Genomic DNA, 21,495 nt, shown 5'->3' with positions numbered 1-21,495 from the left:
GAGAAAAATAACTGCTTATTTAATTTTTTACAAAAATACTTTGTGCGTAATTTGAACCCCTCCCCCCCAAAAAAAACAATGAAAACGCTAAATCCAGTAAAAATATAAACAATGATAAATAAGTAAATATTATGCTAACAGATCAAATAGAATAAAACTGTGTTTAATTTTATTTCAGCTATACGGAAAAGAATTGATAGTATTAGTGGTTGATGATAAACAAAATGTTATTGTTTTTATGGTTTGGATGGATTGATGGATGGAAGGAGTTTGAACTCTTCTGTATAAGAGATAATTGTCCTTCTGTAGCTTTTGCTTCTTTCATTCTTTGTCTCTTTGCACCATTAGGGTTTGTGTGAGACACACTGTCTCACTAACGATGTGTCTAGTATGATTTGTACATGTCTAGGTTTTAAAATGTTTCTAAAGTTAAACTTGGTGTTACCGACGGAAATGTTGTTGCTCTGTGTTTTACTACTTTATCAGGGCGCTATTACTTCTTTTAGAACATTATTGTCCAGAAATGTCACAGGTAGATTAACTAGGATCATATTCCTTTCCTTCCTCTTGTCCTGGAGATATTTCCTGTATGACTGTCTCCTGTTGCTTCTTCTGAAGTTGCTCCAGTACTAACACTGCGGAGATCATTTATGTAGTTCTCCAGTAGTTCTCTAAATTTTCATTCGTTCTGCTTAAAGACACATTATCATATTTAATCACTACGCCAAGAAATCTTCCGTCTCAGTCTCTCCTTGCAACATTAAAAACTGAAACTAAACTCTGTGGCACAAACATCCCGTAGAGAACCATGGCCGGCAGTGCCCTGATATCAGATTCTAGACCACACGCTCCGGGGTGCTTGTGCATCTTGCCTGGACATGTGGTCAGCTTGTCGTAGGACCCTCGGTATTTAGTCTCCAAACGAACTTGGAACTCATTTTATTGACCCACTCAAGGAATGAAACGCCGTGTCAACCCTGCTTACCCCGGGGATCGAACCTCGGACATGTGGTGCTGCTGTGCGACGTGCTAGCTAGTGCGCCACCGGGCGTCTTCCCTGCAACATTACACAGCGTTAAACTCCTGTAGGTCAATTTTCAGGCTTTGTCACTAACTTTCAGCCAGGCGTTTTAAATGAGATTAGCGGAAAATTAATTAATTAATTTAATTAATTAGCGGGGAATATTAAAGTAGTGTTTACAGAAGTCTTTGAATGTTAAATCCGAGTCATGGATTATCTCAAAACACTTTTAAGAAACATTTGCTGCCGATGTGCGATATCACCAGTCACTTTTCTAACCCAAGACTATACTGTCCTCCCAGAAAATGTTTTGTGAACCGATTTGTTCTTGGTTTGAGGCTTCCTTGATCTAAGGTTGCACTGCATTCTAGTAGAATAAATATGAACAAAAAATAATATTTCAGATTCACAATATAATTACTACTTTCAGACATAAAGAAAAAAAATTCAATTTATGAATACAATTTATGAAAACATTTATGAATACAAGAAGCCTCACAATAACGTCAAATATAAAAATTAAAGCTAATCATAAATTTTATATTCAAACAATATAATTAATTTTGACGCGTAATATTTAATATGATTTTAAATGGCAAAACAGCGTAGAAAATAATGTGCTAAAATTCTTTGAATAAAGGCTAGATTATTTTTCATTTATGTTTTGAGACTAACATTTTGCACATACGATCGAAATTAAAGAACACTTAGAAAATAGCAATTAATTAAAAATAAATTAATATTATAATTAAAATCGATAGACTGAGGGTAAATTGTTTATGCTTCTGCTAATGGACAGTTACATGGAAGTAAAAAAATAATTGCAAGCATATAAGGCAGAATGACACATTCAGATGTCCATTATGTTTCACTAGTGTGTTTCAGAGAAAAGTAGAAGTCGCTAAAAATTGAATCCTGTAAAGTGAGATACCTAAAATATTTGTAATCAATTTCTTAGTAGTGAATATATTAATCATCAAAGAGATCAAAGCTGTCATATGATTATTACCACATCCAAAAGCCATTACCTATTTTCGTCGGGAACATGAAATTTTCTTACTAGTGCAATGTAATTAAAATCTGACTTTGAAGCAACAACTTGACGCAGGTCAGGTTACTGCTTACGGATAATTGCACGATGATGGCCTGCAATACTGTTCTTAATAATATTCTTTCTTTCAGACGAAAAACGATAGATTGGAAATATTGTCTAATGATTCGTCATCCATACAGACCTATAAAGAAATATCAGATGAAAGTTATCCGGTGATAGAATGAAGATCATTTAAAAAGAAGGTAAAGCAAGCAATCAAGTGAACATATCAGGTACAATGTTCCGTCTTTCTTGCCAGATTATATTCTTGTAGCTTGAGTGCCCATCTTATTAACCTTGGGGATAAGTTTTTCCCTGAGTACAATCTAGTTACCACCGCATGATCAGAGTACACTGTTATTGGCGCCTTTCCAAAATAGACTCGGAACTTTTGCACTGCTAACAGAATTGCAAGTGCCTCTCTCTCGGTCGCGGAATAGTTTCTTTGTGTTTGATTTAAAGTTCGGCTAAAAAATGCCACGGGCTGTTGATTTTGCGAAAGTACCGCTCCTACCGCATAATCCGAAGCATCCGCTGAAATTTCTAAATTCTCATCCTTTTCAGGAAATTTCAACACAGGGGCTTGCGTTAATGCTTGTTTTAATTTTTCGAAAGCACTATTAGCTTCGGCCGTCCACGAGAATCTTGCCTTTTTCCTTTTTAATTTTAACAATGGCTCAGCAATAGCTGCAAAATCTTTTATAAAGGACCTATAATATGAACAAAGTCCTAGAAAAGAAGCGAGCTTCTTTGCCGTGTTCGGAGTCGGATACTTTTGTACAGCGATTATTTTTGATTCGTCTGTCTCGATTCCTTTCTGAGATATTTTGTAACCTAAATATTTTAATTCAGGGGCTGCAAATTTGCACTTTTCGACATTAACTTTTAGACCGGCTTCATTTAATAAGAAAACACCTGTCTTAAATCCTGTACATGTTGGTCGAGATTATCACTAGTAATAATGATATCGTCTAAATAGATAAATGTGGACTTTCCAAGAACAGGCCTTAACACAATGTCCATACATCGCTGAAATGTTGCCGGTGCCCCTGAAAGGCCAAACGGCATACGCAAAAATGCATAAGTGCCAGACTTGGTTATAAAAGCAGTCTTAGGCACGTCCTCAGGCCTAACCCCTATTTGAAAATAACCACTCGTTAAGTCTAAAGTCGTCATATATTTGGTGGATGTTATGTTCCTTAGAATTTCTTCAATAATAGGTAACGGATATACCGGATATTTAGTTATGGAGTTTAATTTACGGTAGTCATTTGCGAATCTCCACCTTTTTGGATGTGTCAAAGGATAGTCATTATTTTTCTTACATAAAACCACCGGGCTAGCTTAACTACTTGAGATGGGCGTTATGATCTTTTTAGGTAGCATATCGGTGATATGCCATTCTATAATTTTTTCCTTATTCTTATCATACCGGTATGCTTTGTGGCGAACTGGCATTGAATCTCCGGTGTCAATACTATGGTTAGTAACCTGAGTAAATCCTGGAATATCACTAAATAACGAAGCAAATTCATTTACCACTTGTCGGATTCTTCGTTGCTCGTCATTAGGCAGGTGGTCAAGATTTAACATCGGCGGTTCAGCCTTTTCTCCACGAACTGGTTTCATCGTCAGCTTAAGGGACGCTTCATTAAAATCCAGCGTTGCTTGTGCCTCTGAAAGAAAATCTATTCCTAAAATAATATGTGCTTGCAGATCCTTTACTATGAAAAACATAACCTTTACTTGTTCGTCCTTGATACGGACATACAGCGGTAATTTACCTATACACTTACATTTTTCTCCTTGCGCCGCTAACACTGTCGTATTATCCGAATTATATATGCGGTATTTCCGAAAATACTTCCTAAAAAAATCTTCTGCCACACAGGAACACTGCGCGCCTGTATCCAGGAGTGCGGTGGCTGGGATATTATTCACCAACACTTCAATCTTCGGAAGATTCAAATTTTTCACCATTACTGTATTTAACTTGAAGGAAGAAGGGTTTTCTTGGCCTTCGGATTTCCGTACCCTCCCGTCAGCAGAAATCCGTTTTAGTTAAAATTATTTTTCATTTCCGTGCTTTCCTTCTTTTTCCACTGGCCTTGAGACTTTTTCCCTGGATTGCTATTGAACTGTCGACGTTCGCCGGCTGTTTTTGAATGCTCGGGTTTCCTTGCCCACTGATTCGCTTTGCTTCCGTAGCCGTGTGCTTGAGTTTGCTGTAGTCTTGGCGCACCAAATTGGTTTCGCTGTTGATATTGGCGTCTTCTTTCAATGTCCGCCGTTCTTCTACTTTCAAACTGGATTGCTAGCTCAAATAACTTTTCCAGTGTAGTCGGATTTCTTAATTCAATAAAGTCTTGCACTTGGGGCAGTAACCTCGCCAAAATCACTTGAATTATCTCAGGATCCGGACGGTTTCCATACAAGAGTTTGAAGACGTGAATTTTTCTTAAAATAAAGCTTGAGAGATTTTCAATTCTTTGCTGATATATACTGAAAAGTTCCGTTTCTAATTTCGCACGATCCCTTACAACAGGGAATGCTTTTAGTAGGGCAGTCTTGAAATTCTCGTAAGTATAGGTGGGACTTCCTGCTTGACCCAAGAGACTTCTGCCTATACATTTGAACCAATTAAGCGCTTGGCCCCTCAAAGCACTGGTAGCTAAGGTAACATTTTGAAATTCGTGCGCGGGGTAGAGCATGAAGTGGTCATCCAATTTTTCCAAAAAACTGCTTACCGGTGAGTTTCCATTAAATGTTGCTTCTGGTTCCATCGAAGTGCGCATGGTCTGGACGATGTAACCAAATCCTTCCAGGGCGGCAGCTGGCATTTCTGGATTCTGAGCCGCTTCTGCAGACAGCACAGGTTCTTCTTGAAACTCGGCCATGGTTATTCTTCTTCGTTGGGCGCCACTATCAGGTACAATGTTCCGTCTTACTTTCTTCGGGAACATGCAAGGACCTGACTCGGAACAGAGAGCTTACTAAAGCTATGTTCAATAACTGTGGGAAGTAGACAGGATACACAAGAAGGGTATACAAAACCCTTTATTTTTCTCTATTTACAATAACTTCCGTACTTCGGAATACAAAGACACACTACTTGTGGTCTAAACGTAAAAATATAAAAACAAAACTAAACTCTAATTTAACTTTAAAATAATAAACGTGGAAGATTGACCTTATATTAAAAGGAAGCCGTATGTAGTACAGAGAACTGTGAACACTACAATACGTTTAAAGTTATCAAGAGGATTAAACCTCTGGCCTGGAAGTCAACCAGCAACTGAGTAAAACTTCTAAGGTAAGCGGCCTGCTTCGACTAACTGCTTCCTCTCTCTCGCTTGGCAAAAAGCCACAACTTAAGTACTTGGCGTTCGCCAGACAAACTTTGCATAAATACGTTAACGCTCATAATTCTGGCCGGAAGTAGAAAATAAGAAGTGATAGTAAAGATTTAAAATAAAATAAACATTAGTAAAACTTAAGATCCTTACAAACAGACACAGTTTTAATCTCATGTTTGGCTTAGTGTCAGTAATTTGGGTTTATAACATGGAAATCAAAATGCTCCGAGCAATCAGGTAGGTTTTCAAAATCGTTACCTACCATCTGCAGTCTTATTCGTCTATATGGAGGTAATACACTGGTGTGCAAAAATTAAGGACGAAGTCGAAAAATTAGCATATCAGCTGAACGAAGATGCAGAGCGGACAGAAAGACCAATCAGGAGATTAAGTAAGGTGATGTACGGTAGCACATGCGCAGATATGCAGGTAGACGTAATGGGGGAGTGTCTGAGTAGTATAAAGCATGTTGTAGGTGTAAGATCAGTATTTCTGGCAAAGAGATTGCACGCCGTATAGCAGTGAAAATCACACCGAGTTGCTGCCTCAGCGAGAAATGGCGAATAATCAATCTGTTAGACGACATCTGGATGCTTTTACCCGAGATCAAATCATTGGGAAGTTGGAGGAAGGCCGCAGTGTGACAAGTGGGGCTGCAGAGTTCGGAATTGCTCACAGCATCGTTTCACGACTTTGGAGACAATTTCAAACTACAGGAACAGCTATCCGGGGGTTTAGTAGTGGTCGTCCACGAGGAACCACACCCGCAGATGACCGGTATATTGCCTTACAGGCCAGAAGAAACAGGCGGCAGACAGCGGGAGAAATCGCTAGACACACGACACAGGCGACTGGACGACCGATATCGCGTTTTACCGTGGCCATAAGACTGCACGGTGGTGGTTTGTTTGCACGACGCCCTGTACGGTGTGTACCTCTAACGCCTGCCCATCGGAGAAGGCGTTCTCTGTGGTGCCGGGAACACTGGAATTGGAGAGACAATGAATGGGGACGAGAACTCTTTACAGATGAGAGCATATTCAGTCTGAGTAGCGATTCTCATCGCATACTCATCTGGAGAGAGCGGGGAAGCCGCAATCATGCCTCGAACATCATTGAGAGGGACAGGTATGGAGGTGGCGGTGTTCTCGTTTGGGGAGGCATCATGCTTGGTAGTCGTACAGACCTTCACATCTTCGACGCCCAGTCAAAGGGACCTGTTATTGTAACGAGATTCTTCTTCCATATGTGCGTCTTTTTAGAGGCGCTATGGGTCCGCAGTTCCTTTTCATGGACGACAATGCACCATGTCGTTGCACAGTAGCTGCCGAACAGCTCTTAGAGAGTGAGGATATTGAAAGTATGGATTGGCCGGCACGATCTCCGGATCTCAATCCCATCGAGCATGTATGGGATTTTATAGGCAGACGCTTGACAGCTCGTACCTTACCACCAGTAACGATTCCGGAGCTTCGATTGGCGCTGCACGACGAATGGGCAGCAATGCCTCAACAACTCATTGACACCCTCATTCTCAGCATGGGCAGACGCTGTGAAACCTGCCTAGCAGTCAGGGAAGATCATATCCCCTATTATAGACCGGATGTTTCTTGCTGGACACCCATCACAGGGATGTTTCGGCCTTCAGTCACATTGCGCTCCATGCTACTTTTTCAATAAAGCTTCCTTTTATCACTCTGATTTCTCTTTTAGTAAGTATTGCTTACATTACTCATGTCCTTACGTATTGGGGATCTTACGGTATTAAATGTGTTGATTTGGAAAGCTTTTGTACAAATTTATATTGAAAAAACCGTCTCGTCCTTAATTTTTGCCCACCAGTGTATGTTACAAGAAGCTCGCTTTAAGCTGCTTCGCTTTTTGTACTCAGTGCCATTTCTCTCCGGCTATATTCCAATCAAGAGTTTTAGGTATCATCAAGCTTGTGCTAGATGTGAAAATGCAAGTTACAATACCAAGAAACTTTCATCAGGCCAACTACAGTACAGTTTTGCGGAAACATCGGCTACCGTAACATAAATTATTTGTAGTGTTTATTCCAAATTTATACTTATGCAAGCCTAACATATATATTGCAGACGAAGAGGACAACAGTGTGCTGATAATACGTGATGACTATGCACTCGTAAGCCAATATCCCATGTGGTTTTAGATCGTTTTCGGTATGAGAGAACACGGGAGGGCTACTTGCCTATTTGAAGAGATGTCTTCGTGAAAGACTTCATGGATACCCATGCAATCAACCCGTTTGCCCAGAAGTTCATCCAAGTCGAAAATTGTATGTTAAAACTGTATGGGTGTTAAGTTATTGAACATATGCAAGTTTCTTGTAAGTGTAAACAGAGCATATTGATGTACTTTGAGGAGCATATTGAGGTACTTTGAGGAATATTGAGGTACTTTATATTGAGGTAAGTGCTACTACAAATTTTTTAACCATAAAACTTCAACAACTTAGCTCTTTTCCCAACTTAAGCCAGACCTATAAAAGAGGTGGTATCAGTTTGAAAGTTTTCTTTCGCAGATGGAGCATTGCAGTTACAAAAGTCTTCCTAAACTCACATTTTAGAAATTTATAAAACTAGACGTTTTAAGTTAGAGATGCTATGAATGAACTGTTAGAAAATTCTAAGGTCGTTTTGTATTAATTTGTTATAAATTTATGGGCTGTAACAGAATTTTTTTTTAAGTTTTCCTTTACGTAAACTCTAAATATTATACTCTCTCTGTAAATATAAATGTACATATAGTTGCGTACCTAGGTATTTATATTTTAACTATATATACACTAAACTTCAGATTATCCGTGCTAATTAAATTTCAGTTACATTCAAAACATCTCAAATTGTGTAAAAGCCGAAATTTCAAATATTTTAACGAACACACATATATGAACAGGAAAATATGAAGTCCAGATAATAAAACAGTAACCTTATATTCTGCGAATCCTAAATATGTAAATTTTAACTAACATTTTATTAACTTGCTAAAACCTTTGCAGTTTTGCTTTTTGGAAAATCTCTTATATATGCATACATAATCAGGCACACACAGATATACATGCAAGCATTCATACATATGTATGTATATACATATGTAAGATTTTTTCAGTGTCATGCTACAATTCTTTAGGCAGATTTGATGCATGTTATTAAGTATATGATATTAAAATTCACGTTCATTTTGGTAATCCACATAGGATAACGCCTAATGTGCACATTCCAGTACTTCGTTGTGGATCACCCTTTTTTCTTGGTTAAATTTCAGCTTTAGTTTATTTTTCTTACTCGTTTATCATACTATTATTGATAACTTTTTGCTATATCTTAATTTTAATAGACTTAATAGCGTAAATTATTTTTGGCATAGAGTTTCATAAATGTATACCTGATTTATACTTTCAAGATTGTGAATACTTGAAACAATGTCAAAAAAAAATCCGCTGCAATAAATATTTTGGATGTGGATATCAGGAAACAATATTTCACAGCTCTGAGTGCGTAATCTCAAATTATACTGTGGCTTAACAGTTACGTTCCGACAAAGGATGCGCCTGGGCATTCAGGTTAAGTCTATGTTACGTATCAATGGGTTTTGTTAACTATAAAGTTTACGTATCAATGGGTTTTGTTAACTATAAAGTTTACGTATCAATGGGTTTTGTTAACTATAAAGTTTACGTATCAATGGGTTTTGTTAACTATAAAGTTTACGTATCAATGGGTTTTGTTAACTATAAAGTTTACGTATCAATGGGTTTTGTTAACTATAAAGTTTACGTATCAATGGGTTTTGTTAACTATAAAGTTTACGTATCAATGGGTTTTGTTAACTATAAAGTTTCTGTCTCAGTTTTGAGGGAGAAACTGTTTTGAGAGTCTCCTTACAGTCAATCTCGAGAGTAATTTTGGTTCACCGTACATTTTAAGTGCCTTTTTGGAGCACAGGCAATATAAGCTAAAAAGCATCCATGCAAACTCCAGGTTTTGAGTCCAGGCCTATCATTACTTCAGCTAGCGTCAGTAACCACTGTAGCTGCCTGCCTGACCTAGCAATTGGTTTATAGCGCCTAAAACTGTAAATTCCTCTTAAAAACGTGCTGCGTTTCATTTTCTTCAAGTTACTTCTCAAGTTCGTGAATTTTAGCTGATATTTTGAACTGATGCATTGGCTTGATTAGTGCAGTTGCATTGAATGGAAAAATTTTATAGCTATATCTTTGTCACCAAAAGGTTATCTCAATCTAATCGCAGGCCAAATCGTAAATTAAAACACCTTCTATTTATGGCAGATATCTTTTGTCTAACCAGTCACTTATTTGTGGAACAATTTCCTTATGAACTTATTTTATACAAATTTCATTTCCCATCGAAATAGATGACTCAGAACAATAATGAACAAATATTTTATTTTAAGGTTTTAGTGTTCTATGTAAGAGACATGTATCGTACACTTACATTTGCTCAGTACACAAAAGTTACTCTCTTATAGAGAACATGGAATTCCTTTATGCTGATGGCAGTTGTATTGTTTACGAAGGGAATCACCAAAAGTTATCCGACTTATCGACATTGAATATTTTATGAAGAGCTAGATCTTTTCTCATGCAATCATTAAATTATTTAATAAAATATTCCACTGAATGAGTGATTTTCACTTAATTTTTCTCTTCACACAGTAATTCTTAAACCGTGGGAACCACTATTAAAATATATAGAATAAATCTGCAAAGTTGCCTACAGATCCTACAGACTTGCGAGAAAATCATTTCTTTTCTATGCATATTGGCATATTGGCCACGTTAAAAGCATGATTATTGTCCTTTGTGATTACTTTTACTAAATAATGCAGGCATCAAAATCTCCGCACAAAGAATTTTATATCTACTACCTCATACTTTACAGCTCCAGTTTTACATTCGCGAGCCACTTTCGAGTTTGCCCTTTTTTTATCCTCATCTTTCTCCGCTTGGGTTTTAAATGCCGATAAATCAATCCACATGTATTTTGCGCAATGTTATTCTACTCTAGTTTACTTAATTTATTCAGGTTTTGTTTAGCTAATAAAGTAACTTATATTCACCAATTCTTGCCCGTGCGCGCGACAATGCGTTAAATAACACACTTTAAACTAACCAGTTGTTTTATGTTCAAAGTCTATACTATCTTTTCTCTCTTTCCGTTTTCCTTCCGGAATGCAAATTTTAGCTCGCGCGTATTTAAATGAAGTAGAAAAAGAAAGTGTTTAAAGGGAAGTTTTAGACTGCTTATCCAGACGTGTTTCGCCATGTTACTAGTTGAAATTCTAACAATAGCATTCTGTCTACGGCGTTGCTTAATTCTGCCAATATTCTGTCAATAGCGCTGTCACGTCGGTGTAGATTTGGGCCAGCTAGGGCATTAAATAGTTCTGTGAAGCCTTTGGCTGACTGAAGACTTAGTAATTTTGCGCCATAAATGATGGCTGGTTTTGTAAGGATCAGGAGTGTCTTCTATTTAACTATTTAGTTCTTAATAAAAGGGTTTTATGTTTCTGTTTGTATTTTAGATATAGGAATAATTGGCTCAGTTCTAATTGGTCTCTTGACTTAGAGTATATTAACAAAGAAAGTGAGACTTTGTAAACTGAAGTTTATCTGCCTAGATTACTAGTGAAGGCTGTTGGCTACCTATTGCAGAGTAACTGTCGCTCAAATGGCTCATAGTTTTCCCGGATGATGAGCATAAACTTTGCCCTTTTGATGTTTGTTTCTACAATTTGTATAGTCATAAAGTGACATTTACAATTAAGAAAAATCATATAATTGTTTCTTCACCAAAAATGAACAGAAATGAAGGCAAAAAAAATACTAAAGAATTTATTTCCTCTCCCTTACTACTACCCGAGAAAGGAAGTAACAGGTACAATTTTTATCAGTAAACATGCTGTCAAGGAAGGTTTATTTGTTGCTTAAACAAAAGACTTTAAATGTTATACCACCAGTAAACGAAATACAGCACCGAAAAGTGTCAACTTAATAAATTAATAATAAAAGCCATGTATAGAAAACGTGAATGTTGCTTGAAAAAGGTAAAAAGAAAAAATATGACTTCTGTCGAAAAAATAAATTCACGTTGTTCAACAATGAACGCCGATGCTTCGGAACGATGGATATGCGAAAGGTCCAGAATAACATTAGTGAATAATAAATGTATGGTAGCGACAGTGTTTATTTATTTATTTTTTTTTTTTTTCAAAATACTTGAGAGTTCATTTTACCATAAGTTATTTTCAAAAAGATATTTTTCATTCTTCTTTCCGGAGGAATCTGTAAACACTCAGTCTGGTTTCTTTTCCTTTTCTTTTTCCACCTTTTACTGCATATATAAAGTAGGGGTGGAATTACTAGTGAATTCTATCCCTTGTGTTACTAAAGTGGATCAATGAATTTCTAACGCAGAAAGAAGATACTTACTGTACTCCTCTTAAACGATGAAGATGCCATTAAACTAGGTGGGAGTGAAAAAAACTTAGTTAATTAAACGCAGGCAAGGAAAGGGTGAATTTTAATCGCAAGAGAGGAAGAATATAAAACGAGTGCATGCCACTTCTTTTTTAAATCACAATTTACGTGGTGAATACAAAGTAATTTCTTGTTAGTTTAAGAAAACGCCACAAAGATAAGAATGAAAAAGAAGGCGAAACATTCCCAGTTAAAGCATAGCATTTAACAAAATGCCATTTTACATAAGTACTATCTTTATCAAAATTTGGAATTCTAATATCAGAAACAAATGAAGTAGAATACGAAATGTTAAGAACAAACTGGATGTAAATTCGAAAAACTAAGATTGATTAAATTTAAACGGATGAAAATTAGGTAAAAGCGGCCAACAGCTTAGTGATTTACAGTATGATGCAAATTGTTGACCTTGTAGAGTTATTAGGTCATTTTGATGAGGAGACGTGAAAAATGAGCAATGTCTTCCCCAGGACTCGAACCTGGACCTCTCGAATACGTGTCGAGTGTGCTACCGTTACACCACGAAGGCATGCAGAAAGGAGAGAGAAAATACCTTTTATATTCCTTCATTTAAAGGGCAACTGAGGACGAGGAGACCCATTTGCCAAATCCTAGTGGTGAAGAATCATCATCCACCACCTTTTTGTTCGTGCGCCAGTGTAGAGTCATTAGGTTATTTTGATACTGGAGACGTGATAAATCAGCAGTCCTCACCGGGACTCGAACCTGGACTTCTCGATTACGAGCCCAGTGTGCTACCGTTACACCACTATAATTGTAAAAGTGTTTATATGGAAATACAGTTATAAGTGGGCAGTAAAAATTAAAAATTGTTTTGTGAGATCTAGTATGTTTCGCTATCATAAAATGGTGACTAAACCTACTTAAGTTTTAAACTTTGCGAATTCTCGCACAGGCATATATACGAACACAAACAGAGAAAGAGTGTAAAAGACCCTTTTATTCTTCACAAACTGTTTAACAGATTGTGATGAATAGGTTTAGAGCTACATTCCTTGATTTGGAATTCCCGACAAAAATAATCATTTTAAAAACAGGACAGACTTGCTGCATGATGTTTATACTTTTTTTCCAGACGTTTGACATAAATATGAATCTATTTAGATTGGCTAATCTTTACTGTGTATACACAGTTCCCTCATAGTAGTAGCTATGTAAACTTTTTAAGAATTTCTTGAAACACAAAGCTTGCGCTTGTATCAGGAAAATAAAACTCTGGAGAACAAATCCTAGCAATTTTAGTCATTAAGCTCTTCGAAGAATTAATCTTAGCAATAGTAAAATAATACCAAGCAAACGAAGAATAAAGTGTATATGCATGTACGTATGGGTGCTTTTAATTTGAAATGCATTTGGCTTATTTTGTATATTTTTTATCCATGAAAATAGAATATGCAACATTTATAAGAAGAAATTCTTAAAGGAGTAAACGTGTAAATAAACAGCTTTCGAGTTAAGGACTAAAAAAACATCTTTCGAGTTAAGGACTTCAGTGGGACACTTCATCTAAGATCGTAAGCTGAAAAGAAAGGAAATGCGATAAGGTTCAACCCCAGACGTTCTAAAAGTTATTTGCATAATAAAGCCCTCTGAAGTAAGAAAATTTAACTCCATTCTTCATGCTATAATACTTAGTAAGTTAAATAAGCGAGTTAACTTAAGAAGCATGTATAATAAATACACTAGACGTTACATCCAGAGAACTACAAAATGAGAAACGATAAAGAAAATTTCAAAATAACGGGTGGGAAGTATAAATGAAAATTTTTTAAGTGGAAAATATAATTGGTGTCGTATAGTCTTAGGGGAACTGAAAATAACGGGATATGTATTCATTCTTTACGCATAACCATACGTTCAAGTATAATTACATACTAGAGCAAATAAAGGTCTAGGTTTATTTGGTTGGAGGGAATAGTCTTTATATACGTAGAAAGAACACTTTTATTCTGCACAATATTAAAATTAAACACACATTGCTTCTTTTTTCCTTTGTACATTTATAAGATATTTTCTCCCTCCTTTCTGCATGCCTTCGTGGTTAACGGTAGCACACTGGGCGCGTATTCGAGAGTTCCAGATTCGAGTCTCAGCGAGGGCATTGCTCATTTGTCATGTCTCCTGCTTCAAATAAACCTAATGACTTCTAATGAAAGATGGTGGATGATGATTCTTCACCATCATCAACGTGTGGGTGTCCCGCTGTGACATATGGCACATGTCAACACGCAGCGGGCCACCCATATGCTGCACGTTTACCTCAAAATATTAAAAATTAAGACACTGATACACAATTTCCCTTCTTTCAAAATATTAAAACATTGTAACAAAAAAAATCACCCAAAATCTCATTGAGTTAAAAATGAGCATTTCGTAGCGTAGCAACTCAAAGACGTTACAGTGTCTAATGGTATGTTGCGTCGAATGACTCTTAATGTCTGTATCGCTTTTCAAATCCTTCTTTGAATCCCCCATGAGAAAACGTCCCTTCGGGCGCAATATAAAATTTGAAAGCTTTCAAACTTATTTTTTTATTTATTTAGTTATTATTTTTTATTTTTATTTATTTTATTAGCCCAAAGGGGCTTTGTCCCTGAAGGACTATTTTTTTCGTTTTGCGATTTTGCGTTGAATCACTATAAATGCCGGTTTCACTTTTCAAACTGTTACCACCAAATGTTAGAGCGCTGCATTTTATTTGAAGAAATTAAATAATGAAAAATCTGCATAAATTTATGTATATTTCTCGCATTATGATAAAACAACGGTAAATAGAGCCATTGAAGTTAGAATAACGCAATTCTCCTACGAATATAGGCATGGAAAATCAAATTTGAAATTTGGAATTTGTTATTTTATCTGCTTCATATTTTGTAAAACTTTAATGAATTTTTGAGTAACAAACTCAAGGATTTCAAAGCAAGCAATGGCAACACTCTACGGGGGGGGGAGGGTTAAAAACATTTTATCTTCAGCGCGCGGAACTGTGTATCGGAAATTCTAAAGATAGGCTCATTTTAAAATTATTTTGCGACATTGCTATTGAACTGAATTTTATGGTTTAAGTGCAGACAAGATATTTAATAAGTAAAGGTAACACACAAAACGTTAAAACAACGCTCCTTTGGACTTTTCAGTTTTTTTTTTTTTTTTTTTTTTTTTTTTCATCTCTTAATTTTGTCATTCGTGATTTTGGCCCTTGTGCATTCTCCGCTTTTTTTTTTTTTTTTCTTTCAATTACTTTTAAAGTGTTTCCCTAAAATATATAATTAATTCAAAACAACACTATAATTCAGAACTAGAGTTGTACATTTCATAATGACTTAACAATAACCATATCAAAATGGAAAGGTTTAACTTGGTGTGGTTTACAAGATTACGGCAAAGCACTCGATGGCTATCAGCCTTTAGGGAGGGATGCCTTCGTGGAGGACTTTTTAAGGGAAACTGGCTCGTATACACGTTACACATGGGAAAAACCACGAAAACACCCATGCAGCCAGCCCATTCGCGGGATTCGAACCTCCGACCGAACTACCAGTGTTCAGCGACGTTACCGCTCGGCCGCTGGTGGGCCCAAAAAGGAAAGGAAACATCACATTTCGTTACTACCATGAGAATAGCCATTATATGCAGTACTTAAATCGCCGCCCAACCGGTATGGTGGTCAGCGTCGCCGACTGCTGTGCTGAAGGTCCTGGGTTAGAATCTCGGAGAAGGCCTGAATGTTTGTAAACGTATAATGTTCGTGCCGCATGGGGGCACTCTATATATGTGGCAAGCTAAAATTCTTCTCGAGAGGTTGGTGGTGGGGAAAGAGGCAAGTGAGCATTAGCAACAACATTACAGATTTGGTTGAGTATAGGTCAGACAAGTCGGCATTAACAACAACAGACGTCTAAAATCTTTTAGACGTCTAAAATCGTTTATACATGGCCACATCATAAATAAGATATGCATACTCTTGACGAAAAAATATTGAAATACCTGTTATGAATTATTGAATACGTGTGGCACAGTGATGAAGGAATTAACACGTTTTATACTTAAAGTCATTTAAGCATATGTTTTTACTTTTAAATCATTAAAGCTATACAAGCATTCGTGTTGAGAAAAGTTTTGATTTTTTTACGCTTTCTAATTACTTAAAATTCTTATGATAGAATAAAACGCACAAATAGGATGAAAGAAAAAAAAAACATACTTTATGCAAAAATCTTCCAATATGAATGAACCATTCGAATAAAATGAGAATATATGAATTTAAATGATCTCAAAACATACATGAATAGATTTCAAAACTAAAACAAATTGATGTTCAAAGCAAAAAAAAAAAAAAAAAAAAAAAAAAAAAAAATGAGCTATACCAGAACATTCAGTTCAAATTCATGAGAGAAGAATAGACTTTTTTTCCTATTTATTCCCAGAAGGCAGAAGGTTTTGAGGGTTTTTATTCATCTGTGAAATGGAACATCGCCGTAGTAAGAGATTTACTGTCAAGCATTAAAAAAAAATCCATTATCATTTTACAATGTGTTAATGGACTAAAGTATAGAGACATCTCCTAAGTGCAGAAGGAAAGGAGAAAAAAGGCGAAGTCAAAAAAATTTTGTAGATAGAATTTGATTGGTATTCAACGGAAGTGACATTTTTTGCGAGAAAAAAAAAGATGTGTGGGAGTAATGGTTTCCTTTTTCTTCTACATTGAGAATATAATGGAATTTCTTTCAATAGACGCCTTTTCGTAATTACATATTTATAATCTATCACATATAATGCTTCCGGCAGGAAAATGAGGAACTAAGAATAAGACGTTTTGTACGCGTAATTATGTCCTCAACTTAAGAAAAAAATCAGATACTGATTCCTTTATTAAAACTGTTTAATTTGAGGTGGGGAGAAATGGCTTAGAAGACTATATTTGTTCTTACATAGTTTTCGGACTAGGAGTTTTTTAAGAGTGTCCTTCAAATTTAGAAAACAAAAGTTTATCTATGAAAGATGATTTGCTAGATCCAATATTTTCCGCTTTAATCTGCATAAACTATTTTATCTAAGGTAACTGGAACTCGTATTCCCACTTCCTTGTGCGAAGTAAACGAAGTATAGTAATAACGAAAAATTTCGCGTTTCATATTCAAAAGAATATATCCATTTTGACTTCTATCGAATGAAATTTAACGATGCTTTTACGTGACATCTCTAAATAAGGACAGAAAAAGGACTCTTTTTCATAAAACGGATTATAAAATGGATTTAGAAAAGATGCTTTCGAGACTTCTGTACGTACGTATGTATGTATCTCGCATAACTCAAAAATGAGTAGCCTACGAACGTTGAAATTTTGTATATGGGCTGCTATAACATGTAATTGTGCACCTCCATTTTGGTTCAAATAAGCAGCAGCCAAAAGTATATATATATATATATATATATATATATATATATATGTAAAAACTCTGTTACTCGGCTCAGTGAGCTCTCAATTTGTTTTTATTCTTATCTGTTGGTAAACTGTGCTTTTTTTTTTTTTTTTCTTCAAAAGCGATTGAATTATATTGTTCTTATGCTATGGTTAAGGTTTTTATGCCTTTAGTTAATCTGCATGCAATAGTTGAAGAAATAACGACAATAAAGTGTTTAAGTGTGACTAAGCCTAACAGAGCAGCCATATTTGTTTACATTTCAAACTTCACAGAATAGTGAATTAAGTTAGTTTCTGCGCCTTCAGTGTCTTTTTGACGAGTCAGACCAAAATAAACTTTCAGTTTTATGCACCGTAAAATCTGCCTTTTTGCCCGCTAGCTGAGTTGCTTGTTTTTGTGCAGAAACTCTAATTTTAATTCTAAAAAGAAAATTTTTTTAACTGTTTTAACTGTATTTGGTGTTTTATGCTTTTCTATATTTTTCAGTTTTTAATGAAGATGTTTTGAGTTTTTATGTTTTTTTTCCCTTTGCCGCAAAGTGAGAACTGAATTAATTGAATGAGAAATATGTCTCTAACGAAATTCGAGGAAAAACGTTTATATCAAATGCAGTAAAAATGTGTATAATTTAATATGCCGTACAAGGAAATCATATAGTGCACACATCAGATTTTGTATTTGAGTGACAGTTAATTGAAATACGTCTAAATGTAAGTTTCAGATTCAGACCTTTGTGTAAGATAATTGACAGGTAAGTGTTTCATCCATACGCAAGATAATCATTTAAGAACTACATTAAAATTTTTAACATAAGCTTTCTTATGTATTTCTTACAACTTTCTGTTATGAAAAATAAAGTGTAAATGTGTTTAAAAGTATTTACTTTTAAACATTGTTTATATCTTAAAAACTTGATTCTTTCTTGAAAATAAAGTAAAATGAAAAAAACAAGTTTAAACACAACCGATAGATTTAGATCACTGCTAACCCAGATATGGTTAAGAAATGTAAGTTATTGTCTTTTTTGTTGTTTTTGTTGTTGTTTATACGAAGCAAAGTATTATAGTCGCGAAAAACTTTGCGTATCATATTCGAACAGAAATATCCATTTTAACCGTTTCAACAGAAATATCCATTTGGACAATTTTTTGCATGACCTCTATACGTACGGTCAGAATAAAGGACCTTTTTCTTCCAAAAAGATCTTAAAGTGGATTAAAAGTTAATGAATTAATAATTCAGTGTTTATTTATGTTAACTACTAAAAACGGATCTATGTTGAATTGCGTGACTCTTCGATTGGCGACAAATTTCGTTCAGTTTTGGTGATGAAACCCCATTTCTGGTTACCATGATAGGTTTAACTTGGCTTCAGCTTCAAATGCTATCGCCTTAGGGTTACCGTATATTTGTTTTAACCTTATATGACGTCATCACTATCCTGATTATTTTAAGTGAAAATAGATCGTGGAATAGTACATGGACATTTAAGTGAAATTTAAGTACAACATTCAAGTGAAAATAGTACATGGACAAAGTCAAGGCAGTGCGCAATGCCGAGTTTGCGCAATTCTACGATTTTTTAAGCAAAAATAGATCGACGTGTACCTGGATAATTTAGTTAAGTTTAGTGACGGAGGACGTGGGCACCATCCCTTTACCGTTATGGTTAATTGGTAATAGCACCACGTCCACCCTTATCCAGAGACTAGTGACTTACTACAGGTCATACATTACACTACTTACGATATCGTACTATATAAATAAAACGTACAATATCCTACATATGCATGATACAGTATATAATCAAACAGTATTATTAAAACATAATGCTGGTGCGTATACAGTTAAAATGCAAAAGTTAAAATGCAAAATACTAAGTATCAATTAAGTTATATGATTAAATAATATTAAATTATTCATACATAAAAACCTTCAAAAATAATGCACTATATATATATTTATAGAATATGCCATACAAATTAATACACATACACTTATAGCAGTCAATATTTTACAAGTAATTATTTTGCATATAATATTTTGCTTATTAGGAGCAGACCTGGATAAGGAGTATTTGCAAATGTTTTCCACACATTTGCGCGTGTACCTAGATACGGAGTATTTGCAAATCTTTGAGTTCTGGTTTTGTGTAGCAGCCATCTTGAAATTGTGCGTTCTTGACGCCGATCTTGGCGTCAAAAAAGAATCGCCAACAAAACAAGGGGCACCCAGTTGTAAACGTTTAACTTAAAAATAATAAGTTGAGAATTCTATAAATATTCTGTTTTGTTTATTCAAATTGAATATTGAATTGATTTATAGAATTGTTTATTCTATAAATATTCTGTTTTGTTTGTTTATTCGTAGTTTAATGAACATAAATTTTCATCCAGTGGTGGGATTATGAATATCAATTAGTAACGTGGTATTTTCAAATTTAACAAATTATGGTGTTGTTCAAGGTTTTTTATCGTGGCACCGTCAGGCTTGAAAGTCGACAAATATTTTTTTTTTTATATTAAAAATTTTAATTTTTTACAAATATTTTATAATAAACTGATGTGTAGTTTCTCACATTTCGATTCTGAATTTGAAATTTCAATTTTATTAAAATTTTATGAATATTTCATAACGTTCTTTTAAAAGGAAATTTTTAAAAATAAAAACCTCTTAAAATTTTTGAACCGCATATCAGTATCTTATTAAGAATAATAATTATTGACGAAAGAAGGATCTTTTTTTCTAACTTACAGGATATCAAAATTTAAAGTGAATATTTCTAAAAGTAAAGCGGTCATGAAAGCATTATAACTCTTACTGCTAAAAGCTAATGCTTTATAAATGGATTAGGCTAACTAACTCGACACTGCAAGTATTGGGTTTTTGAGAACCAGGCAAATGCGTCTTTTGTTGTTTCAGATAGATGGTAGTATTTCTACTGCTAATGTTCCATTTACGTTGTTATCTTTTGTACGTTATTTAATACTAGCTTTGCCAACAAAGCAGGTAAACTGCGGGGGCGGTTACGAAAATCTGAAATTTTTTTAGATTTCACATTACGTTCAAAGGGGCGTTTTTTTACATTTTTGTGTGTTACCTTTACGTATTAAATATCATGTTCTTATCACTTAAAACATAAAATTCAGTTTAAGAGCAATATAGCAAAATAAAATAATTTTAAAATGAGCATATCTATAGAATTTCCTATACACGGTCTCACGCGCTGAAGACAAAAATGTTTTTTCTGTACAACGTTGCCATTGCTCGCTTTGAAATCGTTGAATTTGTTAATCAGAAATTCATTAAAGTTTTACAAAGTATGAAATCGAAAATAAAACAAATTCCAAATTTCAAATTTCATCTTCCACATGTTCATATTCGTAGGAGGATTACATCTTTCAAAATTTGATTGCTCTAGGTACCGTTGTTTTATCAAAATATGAGAAACAAATATTTTATAATAAACTGATCATCAGGTTAGTGAACCATACATGCGTTTATGCAGATTCTTCATTATCTAATTTCTTCAAATATAATGCACTTCGATGATACTTGGTGGCAACAGTCTGAAAAGTGAAACGGATACCCAGAGTGATTCGATGCAAAATCGCAAAAAGAAAACAATAGTCCCTCAGGGACAACGCTTCTTTAGACTAAGAAAAAGAGGTCATTCTACATCTCCAGTTCTACTGAGCTGATTGACGAAATTCAACTTGTCTTGTTCTTGCCTCGAAAGCATGACTTAAGATATGTATTAGATTCATATATAACATTGTTCTAATATAGGTATTTTGACACAAAATCGGACTTTTTCTGAAATGACGTGTCAATGACACGTTAATAGACTGCGAATCTATCAAGGGCCTAAAGTACGGCCGAGCGTAATAATAGCTTACGAGAAAGTAGCCTAAAAAGGCGGAAGCGTGCAGCCAGAATATCTGATATCTCTCTCACTAAGATTGTAGAACTTCGCGGTTTTATACCGCTCTTCCTGATTAGCATTCAGACGTGATTCTAAAATTACGTTCTGGCCGGAAGTGGTAAGTTGAAAT

Source organism: Stegodyphus dumicola, chromosome 2 (genome assembly GCF_044657685.1).
Source record: "Stegodyphus dumicola isolate Sdum_Otavi_A_Nest chromosome 2, ASM4465768v1".
NCBI classification, from domain to species: Eukaryota; Metazoa; Arthropoda; class Arachnida; order Araneae; family Eresidae; genus Stegodyphus; species Stegodyphus dumicola.
This window is presented reverse-complemented; position numbering follows the sequence as displayed.